Here is a 23459-nt window from a genome sequence, read left to right on the forward strand (position 1 = left end):
GCCACTTGATTTTTGCCTTAGTGACGCCCCTCCTCTCAGCAGTAGCGCGCAGAACTTGAAGCAGTCTAGCAGGAGGTGCACCGGCGTGCGTGGCAGCCTGCGCCTGCGTGCATTCGTTTCCCGCCCAAGGACAGGCGCAGCGGCTGCGTCCTTGCCACAGCCCCGCCCAGGAATGCCCCAGCCCCGGAATGCCCGGCCACGCCCCCGTTGTGCCCCGCCCAGCCCCATTGGCGCTACGCCACAGTTTGAATTCCACCACCATGGGAACCTGTTACTAAAATTTTCGGATCCCACCACTGTATGTGTGTGTGTGTGTGTGTGTGTGTGTGTGTGTGTGTGTGTGTTTGTTTGTGTGTGTGTGTATACACACACACACATATATGTATATATAGGGATATATAGGGATAGTTAATTTTTCAGACTTAAATCTAGCAACAAGCTACCACAACGGGCAACTTACGCAGTTGTGTTTTATTGGGCCACAAAGGTCACAGCCATGAATCAGAGACACTGAGGTCACACAGCTCCAACGGGTCCCAAAATACAGCACTGGGGTCTCTAAAATGCACCAGCAAAAATTCTCCAGGCCGCGTCACCTAGCTGACACAATGAGGACCTTGTGCCTGCACCAGCTGCCTTGGAAGTCTGGCAATTCACCCTCTTCTCTCTCTCTCTCTTCCCACCACAAGACTGGATCTGTGGAAGGAGACAAAGAGACGGTTCAGACATCCTCCTCTAGATGCAGGGCTCGTCCCAAGTCCTCCAATGTCTTGATCTCCTGCCATCCCTCTTTTCAGCCCTCCGTCGTTCGGCTCGCAGGACTTCTTTTCTGTCTTCGGGACTTCTGCCGCTGAAATGGCAAGCGCTGCAGACCTTTTTGAGGAGCAGGGGTTGCCAAACTCGCAGCGTGGCCTGGAAATCTCCCAGGATTACCCGTGCTCTCCAGGCAGCAACAGAGCTCAGTTTGCTAGGAGAAAATGGCTGCTTCTGAGTGTTACCGCGCTGCCTGGTAACTTTTAATAGCTCCAGACCAACCAGCTCTCGGCAGTGCAGAGGAACAGAAACAGGACCCAACACAGCGAGTGTAGTGAAATAATTATCCTTTTATATTTTGAATCCAATATAATATAATATAATATAATATAATATAATATAATATAATATAATATAATATAATATAATATAATATAATATAATATAATATAATATAATATAATATAATATAATATAATGATATGATGATATGATATGATATGATATGATATGATATAATATTAATCAATTCTCTAGTGACTGGGTCTTTATTGACATCTGATAGTAATCTACCAGCAAGCTGATCTCTGTTGACTGGAGATCTGTTGTATTTCCAGGAGATCTCCAAGCCCCAGGCTGAAGCTGGCAATTCTATCTGGCGTCCCGCACTGCAGGAGGAGTCTATCAGACGAAAGCTCGCTAGTTAGCACTTTAGTGAAGACAGGATTGATGCTCCCTGGCCTTGGGTTGCGCTCTGCCAGCCCAAGCGTGCAAGTGAAGTGGAAACATCCATTTCTCTTATGGGCTGGTTGAAGGCAGCGATGATTAATAGGCCCTCGCATCTGCTGCCCTAGAAACCAGGCTTCCATAAATAAAGGCCGCAAATCAATCCACACAAGGGTGAGCAAAGAACAACCCCGAACGAGTCTTCCACAACTTCACAGTTCAATTATGCCATTTCCCCAAAGAGCTGTTCAGGCAGCTGGGAACACACGGTCAAGCAAATTAGCGGCACATTAATTAGCAGCAGCCACTTTCCGTGGCCCTTCGTCTATTTTTTTCCCCTCAGTGTCAAAGCTGAGTGGAGTTTTTTGTTCCTGAGCAAAACCGGGAAAATCCTCTCCTTTCGGCTCCAATCACAGGCCCTGGAGAAATCGACAAGGCGGGGATTGACAAAGCAGTTTTGTCGGAGCAGGAGGTAACGTTGCCAACTCAGCCTGGGAAATTCCTGGAGGTCTGGGGGTGGATACTCAGTGGGAAAGAATACCATAGAGTCCACCCTCCAAAGCACCCATTTTCTCTGTGGGAACTGATTCCTGATTGAAGATGAGTTGTAACTTGGGGAGATCAGCAGCCCCCTCCTGAGGCTTGGGAAGACTAAGAAGAAGACAACGAAGAAGAAGAAGACGAAGACGACGAAGAAGAAGAAGACGAAGATGAAGAAGAAGACGACGAAGAAGAAGAAGACGAAGATGAAGAAGAAGAAGACGAAGAAGACGAAGATGATGAAGACGAAGACGAAGACAAAGACAAAGAAGACGAAGACGAAGACGAAGACGAAGAAGACAAAGACGATAATATAAGACACTGTCTTATTTTCGGGAAAACAGGGTAGCTCTCTATCTTTCCAAATCCGGACCAAAAAATCACATGATGCACGTGTGCTGCACAGTGGCTTGTATATATTGCTACCATGGCCCTACATAGTTTCTGAGATCTAATTATGGCCGTTTCCCCACTCACTTTTTGTTGCGCGCTACTCGCTCCAAGTATCGCGGGTTCCAGTGGCACTCCCCACTACCGGAGCAGCGACAACGCAGCTGCCCCGATTCTGCCGCCCTCGCAACCCTTCAGCCCGCATCATTTCTGTTCCTGTTCGGAACAGCGCCTGTTGGGAAACCCCGCGCGACTACCTGCAGTGGGGAGCATGACTGCGCGCTCAAAAACACCCGAAGCTTACAAAACCGTTTTTCCTCTGCTTTTTTTTTAAAGTGAGGAAATGGCCTATATCAGGGTGTTCCATGCCTCTTTCCCTCCCAAGGTGTGGGATTAAAAAAAAATCCCCTAACTTGCTAGCGTGTATTAGCATTAGTATTTATTTATTGTCTCAGGCCAATAACATTAAATAAAACAAAACGAGTTTCAGACAAATAAAACAGAAGGCATTCATGGGGGACAATGAAAATGATAAAAATATAAACTTGCTATATAAAAATATTTTGAGAAATAGGAAAAGGAAAATACAGTTAACAAAACTATTTTAATCCAAAAAGAAGATAATATTATTTTTAAAAAAGCAATATGACCTAGCTATCCACGAGTTTTAATTACCTAGGCGCAAATATTTGCCACCTGCCTCAAGATATTTGGCTTTTCACGGACTAAGTTTTTCTAAAGAAACCTTGTCCGAAGAAGCTGGAAATTTTTCTAGGAGGGGGATAATGATCTTTGCCGGGATCGCCTTATAAAATGGGCAGCGGAAGGAAACATGACTCATAATCTCAACTTCACCTGTAGCAAAAGGACGTAATCTTTCAGAATGTCGTGTGGACAAAATACTTATTTAGCAGAGTTAATGCAATAAAGAGGCAGAGACCAGTTGCTTTACTGAAATAAAGTTTACTTACTACAGGGGAGGGGAACTTGGAAGAAAAATAAACATCTTTCTAACTAGCTAGCTCCAACAGCCAGCTTGCTGCTTAGACTATTACATGGCGACTGAGCGACTGACCACGTGCAGAGTGCAACAAAGAACATATATCTAAAGTCTACGTGCAGGCCTGCATGCAGTCCACCCAACCAATAGGTAACAATTACCTGGTCATTGACTTCTGACCTCACTAACTAATTAGCATGCAACGATTAACTCCTTCATTACTGGATTGTGTGACTGGCACTTGCTAAATCCCATCAGGGATCTTCTTATATCTGGCTTCCAGAACAGCTAATGTAACCTCAGCTTGTGGGTTCTGTGGGGCAGAACTTGGAAGGAGTTGCAAAGAACTAAATTTTAAAACGAAATGGTTTACTTTCTTAACATATAACATCAACATTTAACATCACATTTCAAGGTCCTGTTCAGGTTGCATTTTCAAGTCCTCATATTTACAGTCTTCTGATATTTCCAAGTCCAATTCTTCTTTGCAAGTGGGTTGGCTCCTGAAGACTCCAAGGGCTTGGTGAACAGGATTCAACATGATGAAGGTTTCCAGGAGAACTCTCGCCCATTACAAACATTAAAAAAACCCTGAAACAATAAACTCCAACATTACAACATAGCAAGAATAAACAACTACCTTCCCACTAGTTCCCAACAACATTGCAGTTACCTTAACAAGGTGTTAAGGGCTTATATAAACCAAGGTCCGAGTCTGGTAGCCTTGACTCCTCCAAACTACATGAGCTCTGCAGCCTTCTGCTGCTTTGAGTCTCCACCCCTTTCTGGGTCAAGCCATTCTGAGCATGGGGGTTACACTAACACACACACACCTGGGTAAGGTAAAGATTCCTCTAAAGCCATGGGCATCTAGATACACTTCTCTGAGAGTCTGACCTGTACCGTCTCCTATAATACCACTGATTTCTGTGTTGTTATGCCAAAAAACCACAAGATGGCAGAGAAGTTCCATTGAGAAGGAACAGCACCAAGCAAAGTTTTGTGTATGGTAAACAAGCAAACTATAGAATTTACTTAGCAACTATTGTTATGGGAGACAATATTAGAGCTCTTTTTTGGTTTATTTGTTTCGTTGTACTTTGTAACTTTTTTTATCTATCTTTTTTTAAAACAATAAAATATTTGAAGAAGAAGAAGAGTTTGGATTTATATCCCCCCTTTCTCTCCTGTAGGAGACTCAAAGGGGCTGACAATCTCCTTGCCCTTCCCCCCTCACAACAAACACCCTGTGAGGTAGGTGGGGCTGAGAGAGCTCCGAGAAGCTGTGACTAGCCCAAGGTCACCCAGCTGGTGTGTGTGGGAGTGCCCAGGCTAATCTGAATTCCCCAGATAAGCCTCCACAGCTCAGGCGGCAGAGCAGAGAATCGAACCCGGTTCCTCCAGATTAGATACATGAGCTCTTAACCTCCTATGCCAATGCTGCTATGTCAGGTGCAGGAACAGAGTTGGAGGGACTAAAGCGAGTTGGGGGTAGTGTGGTGTAGCGGCTAGAGTGTTGGACTGTTGAATATCCACTTTTCCGTGGTTGCTTGCTAAGCGACCTTGGGTTGTCCAAATGCTTTCAGCCCGACCTACCTCACAGGGCTGTTGTGTGGAAAAAACAGAGGAGTGGTGAATGTGTAAGCCACTTTGGAGCGCCACTGGAGCGAAAGGCAGGGTATAAATGCAGTATATAAAGAATAAGAATAAATATATCTGATGTCATTATCTCTAGTCTATCTTTAATCCCGTACTTTATCCAAGGGACTCTGGGGAGCACTCATGGCTCCCCCTTACTTTATCCTCACAACAACCCTGTATAGTAGATCAGGCTGAAAGAGAATGACTAGCCTCTGTATTACCCAGAGGGCTTCATGGTAGAGTAGGACTCGAACCCAGGTCTCCTAATTTTTAGTCCTGTATTCTAACAATTAAATCATATTATGGCAATAGAGCTGCTGCTTCGGTTCTGGCTGAAATGTGAAATGGCTACCCTGTGTGTGTGTGTGTGTATGTGTGAATGTGTGTGTGTTATATTCAGTCAAGTTGCTTCCAACTTATAGTGACCCAATAAATTAATGACCTCCAAACTGTCCTATTATTAACAGCCTTGCTCGGGACGTGCAGGCTGAGGGTGACGGCTTCCTTGATTGACCCAATGAATTTCATATTGGGCCTTCCTCTTTTCTTGCTACCTTCCACTTTTCCTAGCCTTATTGTCTTTTCCAGTGACTCCTGCCTTCTCATAATAGAACCAAAGTACAATAGAAGGGTTGCCAAACTCTAGCCAGCCTCTAGATATCTCCTGCTATTACAACCGATCTCCAGGTGACCAAGACCAGTCTGAAGAAGAACAGGGGGAGGAAGGGTAGTAGTAGTAGTAGTAGTAGTAGTAGTAGTAGTAGTAGTAGTAGTAGTAGTAGTAGTAGTAGTAGTAGTAGTAGTAGTAGTAGTAGTGGTAGTAGTGGTAGTGATAGTGGTAGTGATAGTGGTAGTGATAGTGGTAGTAGTTTGGTAGTAGTTTGGATATATACCCTGCCTTTCTGTCCTGTAAGGAGATTCAAGGCAGCTTAGAAACTCCTTTCCCTTCCCCTTCAAATCCAGTTCACCAGATAAGTATCCAGATTTTCTAGATAGGACTCTGCTGTTCTTAACCACTACACTAAGGTGACCAGATTGTCACCTTTTTAAACCGGGACCAGGGTAGGTGGGCGCGCCCCAGAAACGGGAGCGCCCCAGAAGGCAGCACGGGAGGCTGCCGCACTGCCTTCTGGGGCGCTCCCCTGTTTCCCGCCCTGTCACAGGGTGGGGAAAGGGGAGCGCCCCAGAAGGCAGTGCGGCAGCCTTCCAAAAACCGGGACAGTAAAAAAACCCCAGCGGGACGTGGGACAAATTGGTTTAAAGCGGGACTGTCCCCTCCCAAAAGCGCGGAGAAGTCTGTAGTCACCTTTGCATCTTTACACCACACTGGCTCTCTGGAGAGAAAGCAGTTGCCCTTGGGGAGGAAGTAATGTGCGAGCAAAGAGTTTCTTACGGCCTGACATACACCCTCTTGCCCCGCCAGTGCTTCTTGCAAGAACACTTTGGCAGGTATGACTTTTTTTGTGCACTCAGAGTAGGGCAAGAGTTGGCTGTGGGTAATGGGCCATAGCCTCCTTTCAGTCATTTTTTGGCTGAAGTGTATCTCATGTTCTTAGGTCCTGTTTTGAGTACCTCAAGGCATCTTTCTGGCCCATTTTGGAAACAGAAGTCTGGACTAGATGACTCTGTAGCTGGATGCAGGTCTCTCCCTGTGCCTACGAAATCCTGCTTGCTCAGGTCCAATGATTTTAGTTTGACCCAGCCAAATTTGCAATCTAATTAATAATAATTTTGAATAGAGCTTTCCAATTACCGATAGTAGACCAATTGGCTGGTAATTGGAAGGATCAGTAGGGTCTCCCTTTTTGTAAATTGGTACTAATATGGCTAATCGCCAGCTATTTGGGATAACTCCTGTATTTTTAATGATGGTCGCCCTGTGCCCTTAAGAACATAAGAACATAAGAACAAGCCAGCTGGATCAGACCAGAGTCCATCTAGTCCAGCTCTCTGCTACTCGCAGTGGCCCACCAGGTGCCTTTGGGAGCTCACGTGCAGGATGTGAAAGCAATGGCCTTCTGCGGCTGCTGCTGCTGCTGCTGCTCCTGAGCACCTGGACTGTTAAGGCATTTGCAATCTCAGATCTTATTTTCAGTTCTGTCCCTAATAATTAGAAAACTTATTACAGGCAGGATTTGCCCATGTGCTTTTATTGCCGTGAGTTATTTCTCTTCAGAACAAAAACCCAGCATAAAACATTTCACTTCAGTCGCAGATGATGTATTGGCCGGTATGATGGCGCAAATTGATACGGCTTCCACTGATAATAGTGCCATATTAATGACTTGATTTCTCCAACTCGGTATTTAATAATTAAAATAATTGAGACAAGGTGCTCATAGATGCTTGCGATTTCCCTGCGCCCACAATAAGACTTTGATTGATTGCTCGGGTTCCGTCACTGAGAGCCTTCACGGGGGGATCTCAGAGAGGATCACAAGAGTAAGGAAGAAGAAGAAGAAGAAGAAGAAGAAGAAGAAGAAGAAGAAGAAGAAGAAGAAGAAGAAGAAGAAGAAGAAGAAGAAGAAGAAGAAGAAGAAGAAGAAGAAGAAGAGAGAAGATGAGACGACGACGACTTGTGACGACGAATTTTAACGACTTTGGATTTATATCCCCCTTTCTCTCCTATAGGAGACTCAAAGGGGCTTACAATCTCCTTTCCCTTCCCCCCTCTCAACAAACACCCTGTGAAGTGGGTGGGGCTGAGAGAGCTCCATAGAGCTGTGACTAGCCCAAGGTCACCCAGCTAGCATGTGTGGGAGTGTACAAGCTAATCTGAATTCCCCAGATAAGCCTCCCACAGCTCAGGGGCGGCAGAGAGGGAGAATCAAACCCCGTTCCTCCAGCTTCTAGACATTAACGAAGCTCTTAACCCTCCCTACGCCACTGCTAATCCTGGATTTATACCCATCTTATCTCCACCTTAAAGAGTTATTTCTCTTAAGAACAAAAACCCGGCATAAAACAATTTCACATCAGTCGAAGATGATGTATTTGCCGGTACGATGAAGTAAATTGATAATGGCTTCCATTGATACAGGGCCATATCGATGACTTGATTTCTCCAACTCAGTACTTAACAATTAAAATAACAGAGATGAGCAAATAGATGCCTGCAATTTCACTGTACCCACAACAAGCCCTTTGTTGGTTGCTCATGTTCTGTCGCTGAAGAGCCTTCACGAGGGATCTCAGACAGGGTCACGAGAGTAAAGAAGAAGAAGCAAGCCTTTATTGGCATAGACAACAGTACAACAGTAATAAAAAAACAGATTAAAAAGCATATACATACAGGAAATAAATGTTAGGTCGAAGGAAATCTACTGGCGTTTAGTAATTTCCAGGAGAAAGTCTGCCACTATTGTACAGAGAGAAGGATCAGGACTGTTCAACAAGTAGTGTAATCTAATTAAATTGGGGAGATGGGGTAAATGTAAAGGAGTAAGATTCACATACTGGGATCTGATTTCCTTGAATCTGAGACAGTGTAGTAATTGGTGGGCCAGAGATTCAACTGAGCCATCGTTACATGGGCACGATCTTTTTGCCTTTTCTTGCTTATTAAATCTGCCATGTAACAAGGCAGAAGGCATAACATTAAACCTGGTGAGCATTATGGCTCTCCTTTGAGCAGGGTTTATTAAGCAGGAAGGCTGAGTCAACCTTGAGACGGTTACTTGAAACTGACTTCCCTTAGGATTGAACTCAGATTGGGAGTGGGGTTTCGATTGCAGTACTGTGGTTTAGCACTCTGCACCAAAGGGCACTTTAGAGACCAAAATATATATGTATTTGAGAGTCAAACCTTCTTTTGTCAGACATCAGATCTTTTGACTTCGCATTGGAAAGTTTATCCCCTGAAAATCTTGGTGGTCTTTAAGTTGCTACGGGACTCAATGTCAAGACAGAGTAAAGAAGAAGAAGAGTTTGGATTTATACCCCGACTGTCTTCCCTGCGAGGAGTCTAAAGCGGGCTGGCAAACACTTTCCCTTCCTTTCACCTTTTGAGGTAGGTGGGGCTGAGAGAGTTGTAACTGTGACTAGCCCAAGGTCACCCAGCAGGCTTCATGCATAGGAGTGAGGAAACAAACCCAGTTCACCAGATAAGAGTCCACCCCTCACGTGGAGGAGCGGGGAATGAAACCCAGTTCTACACATTAGAGCCCACCTGTTCTTAACCACTACACCACGCTGCGGCAGCTCCTTAAAAAAAGGAAAAACGACACATGCGTGGAATCGCCAGTCAAAACAAACTTTGTTCATATACTTTTTACAGTAAAATCAGGTGTAAGTTAGCTGCAAGCAGAAGAAACGTTCGTATGAGACCTTCACCAAATGGCCGGTGGGACAGAGAACCACAAGCAGGAGAAAATGGGGGGCGCAAGTGAGAGATAGTGGTGGGGGTGTCCCATTTTTCCTGGGAGTGCTTTTTTGGTGCAGACAAAAAAAATTCCAAACGTTCTTTTTAAAAAAAAAAATGCCTGCAAGATGTTTTATTTGTGCTACGCAGAAAGGACCATTGAGAAGACAATGGTCGAATCCCCACTTGAAATTTGCACGCAGATCCAAACCTGTTCGTTGTGAAACCGTGTCCTCTTCATCGGAGTTTCTCCCTCCCCACCGCAGCGAGCACACAGCAGACACACCCGGTTGCAGAACTCTTAGCAATTCCCACTACCAGGCGAGCTTCGGCTTGCGCCAGTCTCTCCTGGGATTGGCGCTGATGCTATGCCTTGATGGGGCGGGACCTTCACCACTGTGGAAAGAGTACATTGTAGAAGTTATTGATCAAAAAAAAAACAGAAAGCGTGTAAAAGTTTAACGTTTAACTGTTTAACTGTGCAAACAGTTGATCGTTACCTGTGTGAACCATTAACGATTCAAAGTTACATGTTTGACTGTTTAATGTTTGCGTGCGTCCCCTTCTGCTGGCCGATCGCAAAAGCAGAAACGAAACCAAGGAAAGGCTGCGCACGCATCGCAGCGCTGATTGGTTGCCCGAATTCCACGTCACATTCCAGGGTGGGAAACGAGTCAGGGTTTCAACCCTCATCCCTCCCCTCGGATCAGCTCTGAAGCGTGTTAATGGGGTCTGTGCCACTTGCAACCAGGTCCTGCCGGAACGCGAATTAACGGGGAGAACGAGCACCAGAAACGGAATCTGCCACTCAAGCAATGGGGAGGTCATCCCTCAAACCTGGTTAGTTTGTGTTCTGAAACCTGGCTAAGACGGTAGTGGGGATTTGACCAATAAGAGTTTTACAGTGAACAAGATATCTGTATTTTCATGAATGTTAAGTCTGTCACTGGGGCCCCTTCCGCGCATTCAATCCACTTTCAATGCAGTTTGCAGCTGGATTTTACTGTGCGGAAGAGCAAAATTCATTTGCAAACAATTGTGAAAGTGGATTGAAAGTGTGTTATTCTGCATGTGCGGAAGGGACCTTGGAGTTACCAGATCTGGACTGGAAAACACCTGCAGATTTTGGGAGTGGGGCCTGGGGGGGGGGTAAGTTTGGAGAGATGAGGAACTTCTATGAAGCATGACACCATAGAGACCATTTTCCAAAGACGGCATTTTCCCCAGGGAATGGCAAAGGCATATCTATGGAAAATGTAGCTTGGTGCAAAATCTGACTTTTCCACCCTCCACCCCCATATGGGGGGGCGCCCTCCATCACCACAACCAAACAACATTTTTTTCTGGCAGTGAGGGGTATGGGGGTGATTTCCCCCCCATGTGACTACATAGCCACAGCCTGAGGACATTTGACCCAATATCCCCCTGGGCGGTACGCCCCGATCTCTGGAGCCTCAAAGCAATTGTATTTATGGGATGTCTCCAGCCAACCCATGAAGATTGACAATCCTCCTGTCACCCTCGAGGGCAAAGTTTCCTCTGCTTTAGTGAGAACTTTGCCCAGGGCAGAGTTGAAGGATTAAGCCCCGAGGGCGCTGTCGGTTCTGAACCGTTGGCATCCCTTTTGTTAGCTGCTCTGTCTGATGAAACGCTGCTATGAACATCTTTCAGCCAGGCGAGGTGGATTAATTTGAACTTCTTCAGAATTGACAGCGCCGAGAGAAGAGAGAGAGAGGGTGCCAAACTGCTGTCTTGTTTTCTCTTTTCTTCAAAAGCAAACAACAAAGAAGGGAAGACAAGAAAGCCTTATAATGAATTATCTGCAGAGGAGCCGTAGGAAACATAGCCAGGGGGGTAAATTAGTTTTATTTCAGGAGAAATAGTGTGGTGCAAAGGTTATACTCTTTTCCATGGAGAGATTAAAGTATAATTGTGTATTAATCTGCCGCATGATGGACACCTTTGTTGCAGAATGCTCTGTTTGGGTTCCAGTCAGTGGGGGGATTCAAATAATTTAACAACCAGTTCCGGTGGTGGGATTCAAATAATTTAACTTAACTGAAGTTTGTTTCACAAGCACCATTGCTGTAACAACCACAGGTCTGCTCGGTGAAGTGGTGCAAACCGGCTGAATCCCACCACTGGTTCCAGTGCCTACCTAATTCTGCCACCCCCATTCCAACGCAAAAATAAAAACTTTAAAAAACCCTCCCTCATCATTTTGCCGGTGACAGGGCTATGCACCTCCGATCCTCTAACTTTGGCCCTTTCCGTACGGGCTGTTTACAGCGCCCTAGGGATGGCAAAAACACCATTCCTGGGGAGCCACGCCGCCCTCGCTCCCCCCAGCAGCGTGAAGCCACCATTTCCCCACCTCGCTCCCTGAGCGAGGTTTTTGGAAAACGGTGGCTTCCAGCCACTGCCGTGCGAATGGCAGCAGCTGGAAGGTGCCACCCCCCTTTCCTGATCGACTTACCTTTCGTGCAACCTTCCGGTGCATCGCCGAGGCCTGGGTACATGCCCCCCCGCCCTGCGACTCCGGAGCGGATTACGGCGCAAGAGAGCGAGAGGAGGGCATGTCCCCTGGCCTACCGACAACTGCTTGACCGGAAGTGTCGCAGGGAAGGTAGAGTTCGACTTCGGCTGCGACGGTTGCAGGCGATGGCCCATCTTCCCTAAATCGATTACTGGGACCGTTCGTGTGAACGGTCCTGGGGGGTTTGGGTCGGCGTCATGTATTCCGACCCAACCCCCAGCAGGGCCGTGTGGAAGCGGCCATACAGTGTACAAAAAAAATCGCCAAGAGACAAAATTCTTGGTCTGCCTTCAAGGTGGGATTGAAAAGCTTTGTAGAAAATGTAAAGTCTGCACAAACTATATGGGGAGCCTGGAAATTAATAATAATAATAATAATGATAATAATAATAATAATAATAATAATGATGATGATGATGATGATGATGATGATGATGATGATGATGATGATGATGATGATGATGATGATGATGATGATGATGATGATGAGGGGTGCACCAGAGAACTTGAACTCATGAAAGCTTATATTTCAAAAGTCTTCTTGGTCCCTAAGTGTTTCTAGATCTGAGTCTGCAGACCAACACGGTTACCCTCTGAAATTATCCACACAGGATGACTGTCTAAGGCAGTGGTGGCGAACCTATGGGACAGGTGCCAGAGGTGGCACTCAGAGCCCTCTCTGTGGGCGCGCATGGCGCATGCACAGAATTTGTCATGTGATAATAGTGTAATTATTTCAGGGAGATTATTAGCATTAAACCTAAGACCTAGTTTTGGGGAAGAAGTGTTGGTAACCCTGTTAAGCATTGTTAAACCCTATTGATTTTCATGGGAAGAACGAAAGCATGATCCTTTACCTGGGAGTAAGCTCGGTTGCTGGCAATGGGGTTTGCTTCTGAGTAAACCCTCCTAGGGTCGTGATTCACCCGTTCAAAGTGTTGCACAGTTGCTTCAAAGCAAAGCCACTGACTATCACCAACTTACTCCCGAGCCAACCGTTTTTTCTATACTAAAACAGATTTCTCGTCTTCTGGTCACTGGCTGGGCTTGAACACTAGATGGCGGGTTTTCTTTCTTCCCAGCTTTTTAGTAGTACCGAATCTCCAGATGAAAAAAAAATTGAACTTCCAAAAGACAGGTAGGAGAGCAAGCCAACTGAAGTTGCACAGACTGGACTTCTTTTTCCTCTCCCTTTTCCCCCTCAAAGGACCCATTTCCTAGGGCAATAAAGACAGCTCCCTTTGAAACCCAGATGATTGTATCTGAGAACTGTTTTTTTTGCAGTATCCTTACATATCATCTGTTGGTAAAACACAAATCCTAGGGATGTATTCGATGCAGCAGTAGGAGGTAGGAGGTTAAGAGCTCGTGTATCTAATCTGGAGGGACCGGGTTTGATTCCCAACTCTGCCGCTTGAGTTGTGGAGGCTTATCTGGGGAATTCAGATTAGCCTGTACACTCCCACATGCGCCAGCTGGGTGACCTTGGGCTAGTCACAGCTTCTCGGAGCTCTCTCAGCCCCACCTACCTCACAGGGTGTTTGTTGTGAGGGGGGAAGGGCAAGGAGTTTGTAAGCCCCTTTGAGTCTCCTGCAGGAGAGAAAGGGGGATATAAATCCAAAACTACTCTTCTTCTTCTTCTTCTTCTTCTTCTTCTTCTTCTTCTTCTTCTTCTTCTTCTTCTTCTTCTTCTTCTTCTTCTTCTTCTTCTTCTTCTTCTTCTTCTTCTTCTTCTTCTTCTTCTTCTTCTTCTTCTTCTTCTTCTTCTTCTTCTTCTTCTTCTATCAAGACATCTACAAAACCATGTACTAGAAATGCTGTATTTTAGCAAGGAAATATGATTGTTCCTAAATGAACAGTATTGCCCAGTATGATTCTGTCCCCACTTAGGTAGGTATTGTGTTAAATACTAGGGAATAGGAAAAAAATATGTTACCTGTCAGCTATAAGGCAGCTGACCTGGTGACCTTAGGGTGACAAACATTTGGCAAGGAAAGGAATCCCCCTTCCGGGAGTGATGCCTCTCGCACATCAGAGCCCAAAGATCCTATCGATCCTAAGATGTTGTGATTGTACCATGTACACTAACCTCTTGTGGTCTATTATTCTGAATTCCTGGTTTATTGTGTACTTCTGAAGAACACAGGTGTATTTTACAACACGTGTGCCCCCTTTTGATGTATTCTGTTTCCCATGGAATTGCCTACAAAAATAGAAAATGTGTACAATCTCAGCGTTTAGCTCAGGAGGAGGTAACACAGCCCTCTGATTAAAGCTTACTTCTTATGACCTCTTGACTGTCTGTTTCATTATTGGCCTGGAACATTGAGATACCGAACTGATATCAAACTGGGATATATCAACTGTTTGATTTGTAGTTAATGTAAATGAAAATGCTTAGCGGTGTTTCATCAAATGTGATCTTAAAAGAAGACTAATCGTAGCCAAGTTATATTGCTTGAATAATGATAGATGAGAATGGTTTTATATGTTAGAAAATGAAAAAGTCAAGATTCAGTCTCTCTCTCTCTCTCTCCCACACACGCCAGCTGGGTGACCTTGGGCTAGTCACTGCTTCTTGGGCTCTCTCAGCCCCACCCACCTCACAGGGTGTTTGTTGTTGTGAGGGGAAGGAAGGGCAAGAGGTGTAAGCCCTTTGGGAGTCTCAGTCCTGCAGGGGAGAGCTTGGGGATAGAAATCAAACTCTTCTCTTCTTTCTTCTAATGTGTCGGCATGGTATTTGTCGTGCGGATCCCAGCAGGGCCTGCATTCCTGGAGCTGACAGATGTTAATTTTGTCAATTCAGAAGATGTTTAAGTGTACCCTTCTTCTCCTTCTTTTCTTATTTTCTTCTTCTTCTTCTTCTTCTTCTTCTTCTTCTTCTTCTTCTTCTTCTTCTTCTTCTTCTTCTTCTTCTTCTTCTTCTTCTTCTTCTTCTTCTTCTTCTTCTTCTTCTTCTTCTTCTTCTTCTTCTATAGCATGATATAAATATAAAAACTGCATGATATAATTATAAATGGCGTGATATAATTATAAAAGCGATCCTACCAATCCAACAAAATGCGGTCTACCAAATAGAATAAATAAATAAATAATAAAACCCAGCTGCAAAGTGGATTGAGGGTGCATTATTCTGCATGTGGGAAGGGGCCTAAGCCTGTTCTCTCCGAACTCTCTCAGCCCCCACCTACCTCACAAGATATTGGTTGAGGGGAGTGGAAGGGATGGGGATTGTAAGCTGCTTTTGGGCTCCCTTACAGTTGGAAAAAGCTTGGAATACATAAAACCAACCTCTTTTCTTCTTACTTTTGGACTCCTGCAGCGAAATGGGAGGGCGATGGCGTCGTAGCGTTCAGCAAGATTTGACTCTCCAAATGCTGACAACCTCAGAGCTTGGGAGCAACACCACCTATGTTATTAAGAGGTTTGAGATGCTTCTGAGGGATGATACTGATGAGGCGGGACAAAGGCCCTGTCCACAGAGCAAAAGCTCCTGACAGGTTACAAAAATAACCATCCAAAAGCGCTAGGGTGTTCAGAGAGATTTGTTGTTTTCTTTCAATTCTGCTTGAAGAGGGAACTCTCCTCTGTTAGCAGCGGGAGGAGGGAGTTCAAGGGGCTGTTAGCAAGTTAACATAATTTATACCCTCTTACAAGAAGCACCTCCTTGTCTTTTGACCATTGGTTTGAGTCAAGAAGGCGGTACAGAACCTGGTCATCTACTCATCCCACCTTTTACCACACCTTGCCCCATTCCATGGTACCTGCTGGAGGTAGGGGTGGGTAAGCGTGGTGTAAGTTTGCAGATAATACCAGAATTATGTAGGGTGGGTGAGAACCTGAAAGGATTCGCGAGAAGAGCTCAGCCGGACCTTGATAAATTAGGAATTGAGTGGACTAGAAATGGCAAATGTCTACAGTTCAATGTAGCAAAATGCAAGAGTGATGCACATAGGGGACAAAAAAATCCAAACTGCTTTTATACAAGCTTCTTCTAGGAATTGAGATGCTATCGGTCACAGACCAGGAAAGGGATTTAGCGTCTTGGTTGATATGGTTCCCATGAGAATGTCAACTCAATGCATGGCCAGCTGTGAAAAGAGGCAAACTCTATGCTACAAGGGATCAAACTAGGAAAGAGGAGTTGATAATAAAACTGCAAAGATTGTCATGCCCTTATATAAAAGCAGTAGATGCGACGCGCCTGCGGAGTACTGTGTCCAGGTTCGTAATTAGCCGCACATCTCAAAAAAAAGGAATATTGAGGGAGATAGAAAAAAAAAGTGCGAGAGAGGGCAACAAGGATGATTGATTCCGGGACTGGGAGCACCTTCCTATGAGGAAGGCTGCAGCGTTTGGGACTGCTTTAATTTGGAGAGGAAGCGGGGCTGAGGGATTTGATTGAAGTCTATAAAATTATGCATGGGAGTAGAAAATGCTGACAGAAGAATTTTTCTCTCTTTCTACAATACCTAGAACCAGGGCGCATTGAGTAGAAATGCTGGGGAAGAGTGGGACTAATAGGGAAACACTTCTTCCACGCAGCGTGTGTTTGGAATATGCTGCCACAGGGAGGTGGTAGTAGCCACTAACCTGAATAGCGAAAGCTTTTAAGGAGGCCCGGACAGATTTCACGGAGAGAAGTCGATTTATGGCTACCAATCTGGAATCCTCTTTTGATCACGAGATTACCAATGCCTTAACAGACCAGGTGCTTTCGGGGAGCAGCTTGCCGCCATGAGAGCCATTGCTTTCCCATCCTGCATGTGAGCTCCCAAAGGCACCAGGTGGGCCACTGCGAGTAGCAGAGAGCTGGACTAGATGGACTCTGGTCTGATCCAGCTGGCTTGTTCTTATGTTCTTTTGTTCTTTGGTGAAACTTAAGTCAAAAACACCTTGCATAAAAGGTTTCTATAACAACTACTGGTTTCTATTTTACCTTTATCTGTATTTGTGAGCTTCTGCTAATTCCTGATCTCCTTGGTGGGGCCGTGTTTTCCCAAACCACCTGAAAAACTCAAGTGTCAGGCTGCCCCATGAGTTTCGTTTCTTCCAACTAAAGTAAGCTTCTGAAGTGCTTGGGGCCCAGTGAATTACTCTCATATAACTCGTAGGATTAAATACAATGACCTTAAAACATCATAAACTATATGTCCATATCAATACTATGTGCTTTTCCGTCCCTGAATCATAACCGAGGCTCCAATTAGCAGAAGATTGAGCCTAAAGGCCAAACCTACGACAAAGAGCCATGCGTGCAAAGAAGGGTGGACAATTATCTGGAAGCTCCTTGTTCCAGAGGTTAATTTGTTTGTTTTTTGGGGCTGTAATTAAGCAGAAAGCCAGACATCAAACAAGATGTTCCATGCCTCCTTATCTGAGGAGGCGAAAATGCAACTCGCCACTAGAGGATATAGCTCCTTAATGAACCCACCAATTTTCTAAAAGCAAAACAAAACTCATTGTGCCGAAAACAGGAGGTTGCAACACTGGAAGGGGGGGGGGGGAAGAGACAACTGTTGCCATAGCGACCTAGAAGATGAAAGTCGGAGGGAACTTGCTTGCTTCCCCTTTCATGGAACAATCAATCCATTTGCCATCGTCTGAGCTAAGAGCGTCTCTGTCGCTGTCCTGTTGATTTAAAGGCACCCGGCTTTTCTGTCTCTTGCTTCAACAAGAAGCACATGATCAGGGGAAAAAGCACAACCCCAAATTGCGAAAAATCTGTGTAATACAAAATACCAGGAATCTTTCTTCAGCAAAAAGAACAACAAAAGAGAGTTTCTGATTGGCTTACGCTGGTTACCAGTTCTGAGCGTGTTGCTTCCTGGCAGGCTGGATGCAAAACTAGAGAGACCGAATTAGTTGGAAAGGGGTTCAGAGTAGCCTTTTGTTGTCCTTTTTAAAAACAAACAAACAAACAAACAAAACACTGTCTTCCCGCAAATATTACCAACCTTCCCTGTCCCTATTTGACATAGGGGAAAGGATGCTTAGCTGCAGAAAGATTTAGTCCTGAAAGCCAGACAAGACGTTGCAGCATCCTTAGATCCAACCCATGGATCTACCACTGTTTTAAAGCTGATCTGCAGTCTATTAGCTGACCTCCAGCTATCCTCCATGCGTGGGGGCCCCAACAGTGCCTGGTGTCACTTCTCTGTGCCCCCCACAACATTTCAGCGTGGTGTAGCGGTTAAGAGCAGGTGCACTCTAATCTGGAGAACCAGGTTTGATTCCCTGCTCTGCCACTTGAGCTGTGGAGGCTTATCTGGTGAACCAGATTAGTTTGTGCACTCCAACACATGCCAGCTGGGTGACCTTGGCCTAGTCACAGTTCTTCAGAGCTCTCTCAGCCCCACCTACATCACAGGGTGTTTGTTGTGGAGGGGGAAAGGGAAAGGAGATTGTAAGCCCCTTTGAGTCTCCTAACAGTAGAGAAAGGGGGGGGGATATAAATTAGGCTGACCAGATGTCCCACTTTTGGCGGGACAGTCCCGCCTTAAAACAATTTGTCCCGCATCCCGCGGGTTATTTCAAGTGTCCCGATTTTTTGGAAGGCTGCCCTTTTTTTGCTGGGGCACTGAGAGCAGTCTCGCGGCAGCGGGAGAGAGCCCACAAGAGCAGAATCGCGGCTCTCTTGTATAGCGATGGCGGTATGTGTATGAGCGTAATGCGCGACACCAGCCTACCAGCCTGTCCCAGTTCACAAAAGGGTGACCATCTGTTGCATTGTCTGTCTGGCTCACAAACTCTCTTGCCTCTTCTCTTTCCTCTTCCTCTTCCCCTTCCTCCTCCTCCTCCTCCTCCTCCTCCTCCTCTTCTTCTTCTTCTTCTTCTTCTTCTTCTTCTTCTTCTTCTTCTTCTTCTTCTTCTTCTTCTTCTTCTTCTTCTTCTTCTTCTTCTTCTTCTTCTTCTTCTTCTTCTTCTTCTTCTTCTTCTTCTTCTTCGTGGCTAGCAACAGAAACTTGGCAGCCTGAGGTTCTTCTTTTGACATCCTCTCCAACCTCATTTGTTGTCCCATCTATGTTTGACTTTACTCCCTGTAAAGTTGTAGATGCCTGTTTCATATGTCCTGTCCTCTCTCCTGACGCTCTGGCCCTCCCTTTGACCTCCTCCAGCCAGACTTCCTACGAAATGAACGTCCAGGAGAAATTATTTCGTCTCTTGCTAAGGCCCCTTCACTTTTATCACGGAATAGTAATAACAATCCACGTTGACAATGGTTTGCAAGTGGATGTTGCTATTCCGCACAGTGAAATCCAGCTGCAAAGTGGATTGAAAGTGGATTGAAAGTGCATTATTCTGCATCTGCATAAGGGGGCTAACAGATGGGATTTTGGGGGTTCAGGCCCCCCTCCCCACATGTATTCAGTTTCAGAAGAGAAAGCAGCTAATCCGCCCTCTGTGCTTCTGTGCCGATTGTGAGAAGGTGCCATTGTAGCGACCATAGGAGCAGCAGTGGCGCAGTGGTTAAGAGCAGGTGCACTCTAATCTGGAGGAACCGGGTTTGATTCCCCGCTCTGCCACTTGAGCTGTGGAGGCTCATCTGGGGAACTAGATTAGCCTGTGCACTCCCACACACGCCAGCTGGGTGACCTTGGGCTAGTCACAGCTTCTCGGAGCTCTCTCAGCCCCACCTACCTCACAGGGTGTTTGTTGTGAGGGGGGAAGGGCAAGGAGATTGTAAACCCCTTTGAGTCTCCTACAGGAGAGAAAGGAGGGATATAAATCCAAAACTCAAACTCTCTTCTCAATCTGTGGAAGACACAAAGGGTCTGATTGAGGGTTTGGGGGTCCTATAAACCTCTGACTCTGTCCTGATCTTGAACAAACCTATCCTTCAAGTTCAGTATTGTCTATTTTCTGAGAAAAATCTAACAAAACAACAAGAATTATTTCTGTACTTATTTACTGCAGCAAGAATCGTCATTGTATCCAGCCGGAAAATGGAAGAATTTCCTGCTCAATAAAGCTGGGAAGAGGAGATATTATTTTACTAACCTTGTGACTTGAAGACTATAACATGAATTTAAAGAAAAATGGGAGTCTTATTTTAAATATTATCTAGGCCAGGGGTAGGGAACCTGCGGCTCTCCAGATGTTCAGGAACTACAATTCCCATCAGCCTCTGTCAGCATGGCCAATTGGCCATGCTGAGTAGAAAATGGGAATGTAGTCCTAATTATGAAAGCTCCAGGATTCTAACAAATAATGTGTTGTTAACAGGATGTTACAGTTTATGCGTTTAGTTTTGATTGTATTTCCCCATCAAATTCTATTCAAATTGTCATAATTGTCAGTGCAGTTAAAATCAATTAGATTGTTTAACCAATCAAGAGAATGCTTTTCTTCCGTATAATAACCACTTGAAATGATTAAGTAATCTAAATAACTGCTATTGCAGATCCACATGTCATTATTTATTGTTTGTATCTATGTTCGTTTTTTGAAAATCCCTTTTTCATAATGTCAAGATTATTGTTTGTAATCAACAAAACTTAACCCGGTACTTAAAAACCTAGTACTTTAAAAACGGACTGATAATCCTACTCGCAATACAATGCCCTCAACCACACCTTTGCATAGCAAGTTCCACCCAAACACTTAATGATTGGTTCCCCACCCTGGGACGTGGACAATATACACCACTAAACTTTCCCTTCTCACTTAGACACAGTGTGAAACAGACTTCTCTCCGCGATACACCTCTGAAGATGCCAGCCACAGGCGAAATGTTAGGAACAAAATCCACCAGACCATGGCCACACAGCCCAGAAAAACCCACCAGAACCAATCAACAAAACCTTTATAAGGCAAACATTTCAGAAACAAATATAACAGGGAGGAAAAACAACAAATCAAGTCAGAAAGACTATACATCTCTTACAGTCAGAACCTGCAATAAAAACTGGTCTGTTCTCCCTAACACCATAGGATCATTATTACTTAGTAGTTTTACAATAGGAGAACAGAGGCGTATACAGAGGTGGGATCCAACAGGTTCTCACAGGTTCCCGAGAGTGGAGTCCCACTAATCATTTTATTAGTAGTAGGGTCACTAATGGGTGATTTTGCCACGTGATTTTTTTTGCCTTGGATTAAACCCTCCTCTCAGCAGTATGCATGGGGCACTTGAAGCAGTCTAGCAGGAGGTGCACCGGCGTGTGGCCTAGCCTGGCGCCTGGTGCATTTAGTTCCCAAAGGAGCGAGCGGCTCTAGTCATGCCACAGCCCGCTTAGGAATGCCCCACCCCAGAATGCCCGGCCATGCCCCCCGTGCGAATTGCCCCACCCAGCCCCCATTGGCGGCTATGCCCACCAGTTTGAATCCCACCACCATGGGAACCTGTTACTAAAATGTCTGGATCCCACCACTGGGCGTATAGTCCCTATTAGTAAGGGATCCCTGAAAAGCTTGTATTTTGGGCAGTTGAACAGTATATGTTCCAGTGATTCCATAAGTGTGGGACAGTATGAACACACTCTATCCGAAGAAGGAATATTGCCAAACCCACCCAGTAGTAAAGTTGGAGAAAACACATTACATCTGGCTCTCGTGAGGGCCCATTGATGCTTAGGATTGGATAGTTGCAATAAATATCCTTTTCGCATCCATTCTTCCCCCCCCCCCATCCTTTTTTTTTCGTTTTTGAAATTCTCTGTGGAGAAATATAACATTATATGAGAAAATAAAAGTTTAGTATTTTGTACTCGGACCGGGAGCAGCAGTGGCGTAGGAGGTTAAGAGCTCGTGTATCTAATCTGGAGGAACCGGGTTTGATTCCCAGCTCTGCCAAACTTTGAGGCTGTGGAGGCTTATCTGGGGGAATTCAAGATTAGCCTGTGCACTCCCACACATGCCAGCTTCTGGGTGACCTTGGGCTGAGGCTCACCCAGCTTCTGCGAGAGCTCTCTCTCAGCCCCACCTACCTCTCACAGGAGATTGCGTTTGTTTGTGAGGGGAAGGGCAAGGAGATTGCCAGCTATGAGTCTCCTGCAGGAGAGAAAGGGGGATATAAATCCAAACTCTTCTTTTTCTTCTTCTCTCCAGCCTCCCAGGTCTTTGATTTTTTACATCCTGTGTCATAGGTTTGCTTCCTTAAATGAGGAAGAAATGGAGGAAGCCACTGGACAAGATGGAGACTCCATCAGCAGCGGAGGGAAGAAGAGGAAGAGGAGGAAGAAGAGGAGGAGGAGGAGTTTGGGATTTTATCCCCACCCGCTTTCTCTCCTGTGGGAGACTCAAAGGTGGCCACAAGGGCCTCCGCCTTCCCTCTCCCCACAACTTGATGAGACACCCTCATAGAGGCAGAGTGGGGGCTGAGAGTTCCCACCTGCTCTTAACACCACTATACCGGAGTGCTGGCTCTCCTGCTTATTGTGGATTCAGTTCACCCTGATTTTTTGGAACATGATCAGGCTTTTGCTCTTTGGATTTGTCTCCCTGGTTTGCCTCCCAGAATTGCATTGGCTTTCTTGGCTGCCGTATCACACTGCTGACTCATGTTCAGTTTGTAGTTTACTAAGACTTCCAGAACCCTTTCACATGTACTGTTGTACATGAGAGCCAGCATGGTTTAGTGGTTAAGAGCAGGTGGATCCAAATCTGGAGAACTGGGATTGATTCCCCCACTCACTCCCACCTGAGAGTGGCCAGGGAGGAGAGCTATCACTGGTGAACCAGATGTGTTCCCGTACTCCTACATTCCTGCTGGGTGACCTTGGGCCAATCACAGTTCTCTCGGAACTCCCTCAGCCCCACCTACCTCACAAGGTGTGTGTTGTGGGGAAAGGGAGGGCCACCAAAGAACCTGTACAATAGCCCTTGTGAGAGCTCCTTACAGAGGAGAGAGAGAAAGGTGGCCATTATAAAATCCAGCAGTGGTTGTAGGAGGAGGTTAGGCAGCTGCGTGTATCCTGTCTGGAGGAACCGGGTTTGATTCCCAGCTCTGCCGCCTGAGCTGTGGAGGCTTATCTGGGGAATTCAGATTAGCCTGGACACTCCCACACACGCTGGGTGATCTTGGGCTAGCGAAGAGCTCCAAGTGGACCTTGATAAATTAGGTGAGTGGGCTAAGAAATGGCAAATGCAGTTCAATGTAGCAAAATGTAAAGTGATGCACATAGGGGCAAAAAATCCAAACTTCACATACAAGCTTCCACAGGGGTCGAAGTGCTATCAGTCACACAGACCAGGAAAGGGATTTGAAGCGTCTTAGTTGATAGTTCCATGGGAATGTCAACTCCAATGCATGGCAGCTATTGAAAAAGGCACTTAAACTCTCAATGCTGGGGATCATTAGGAAGAGGAGGTTGATAATAAAACTGCAAGGATTGTCATGCCCATATATAAAGCAGTGAGATGCTGACCGCGCCCGGAGGTTACTATGTCCAGTTCTGAGTGTAGCATCCTCAAAGGATATTGAGGAGAGATAGAAAAGAGATGCAGAAGAAGGCCATGCAGGGATGATTGAAGGATTAGGAGCACCCTTCCCTTATGAGGAGAGGCTGCAGT

This window comes from Sphaerodactylus townsendi, linkage group LG05 (genome assembly GCF_021028975.2).
Source record: "Sphaerodactylus townsendi isolate TG3544 linkage group LG05, MPM_Stown_v2.3, whole genome shotgun sequence".
NCBI lineage: Eukaryota > Metazoa > Chordata > Lepidosauria > Squamata > Sphaerodactylidae > Sphaerodactylus > Sphaerodactylus townsendi.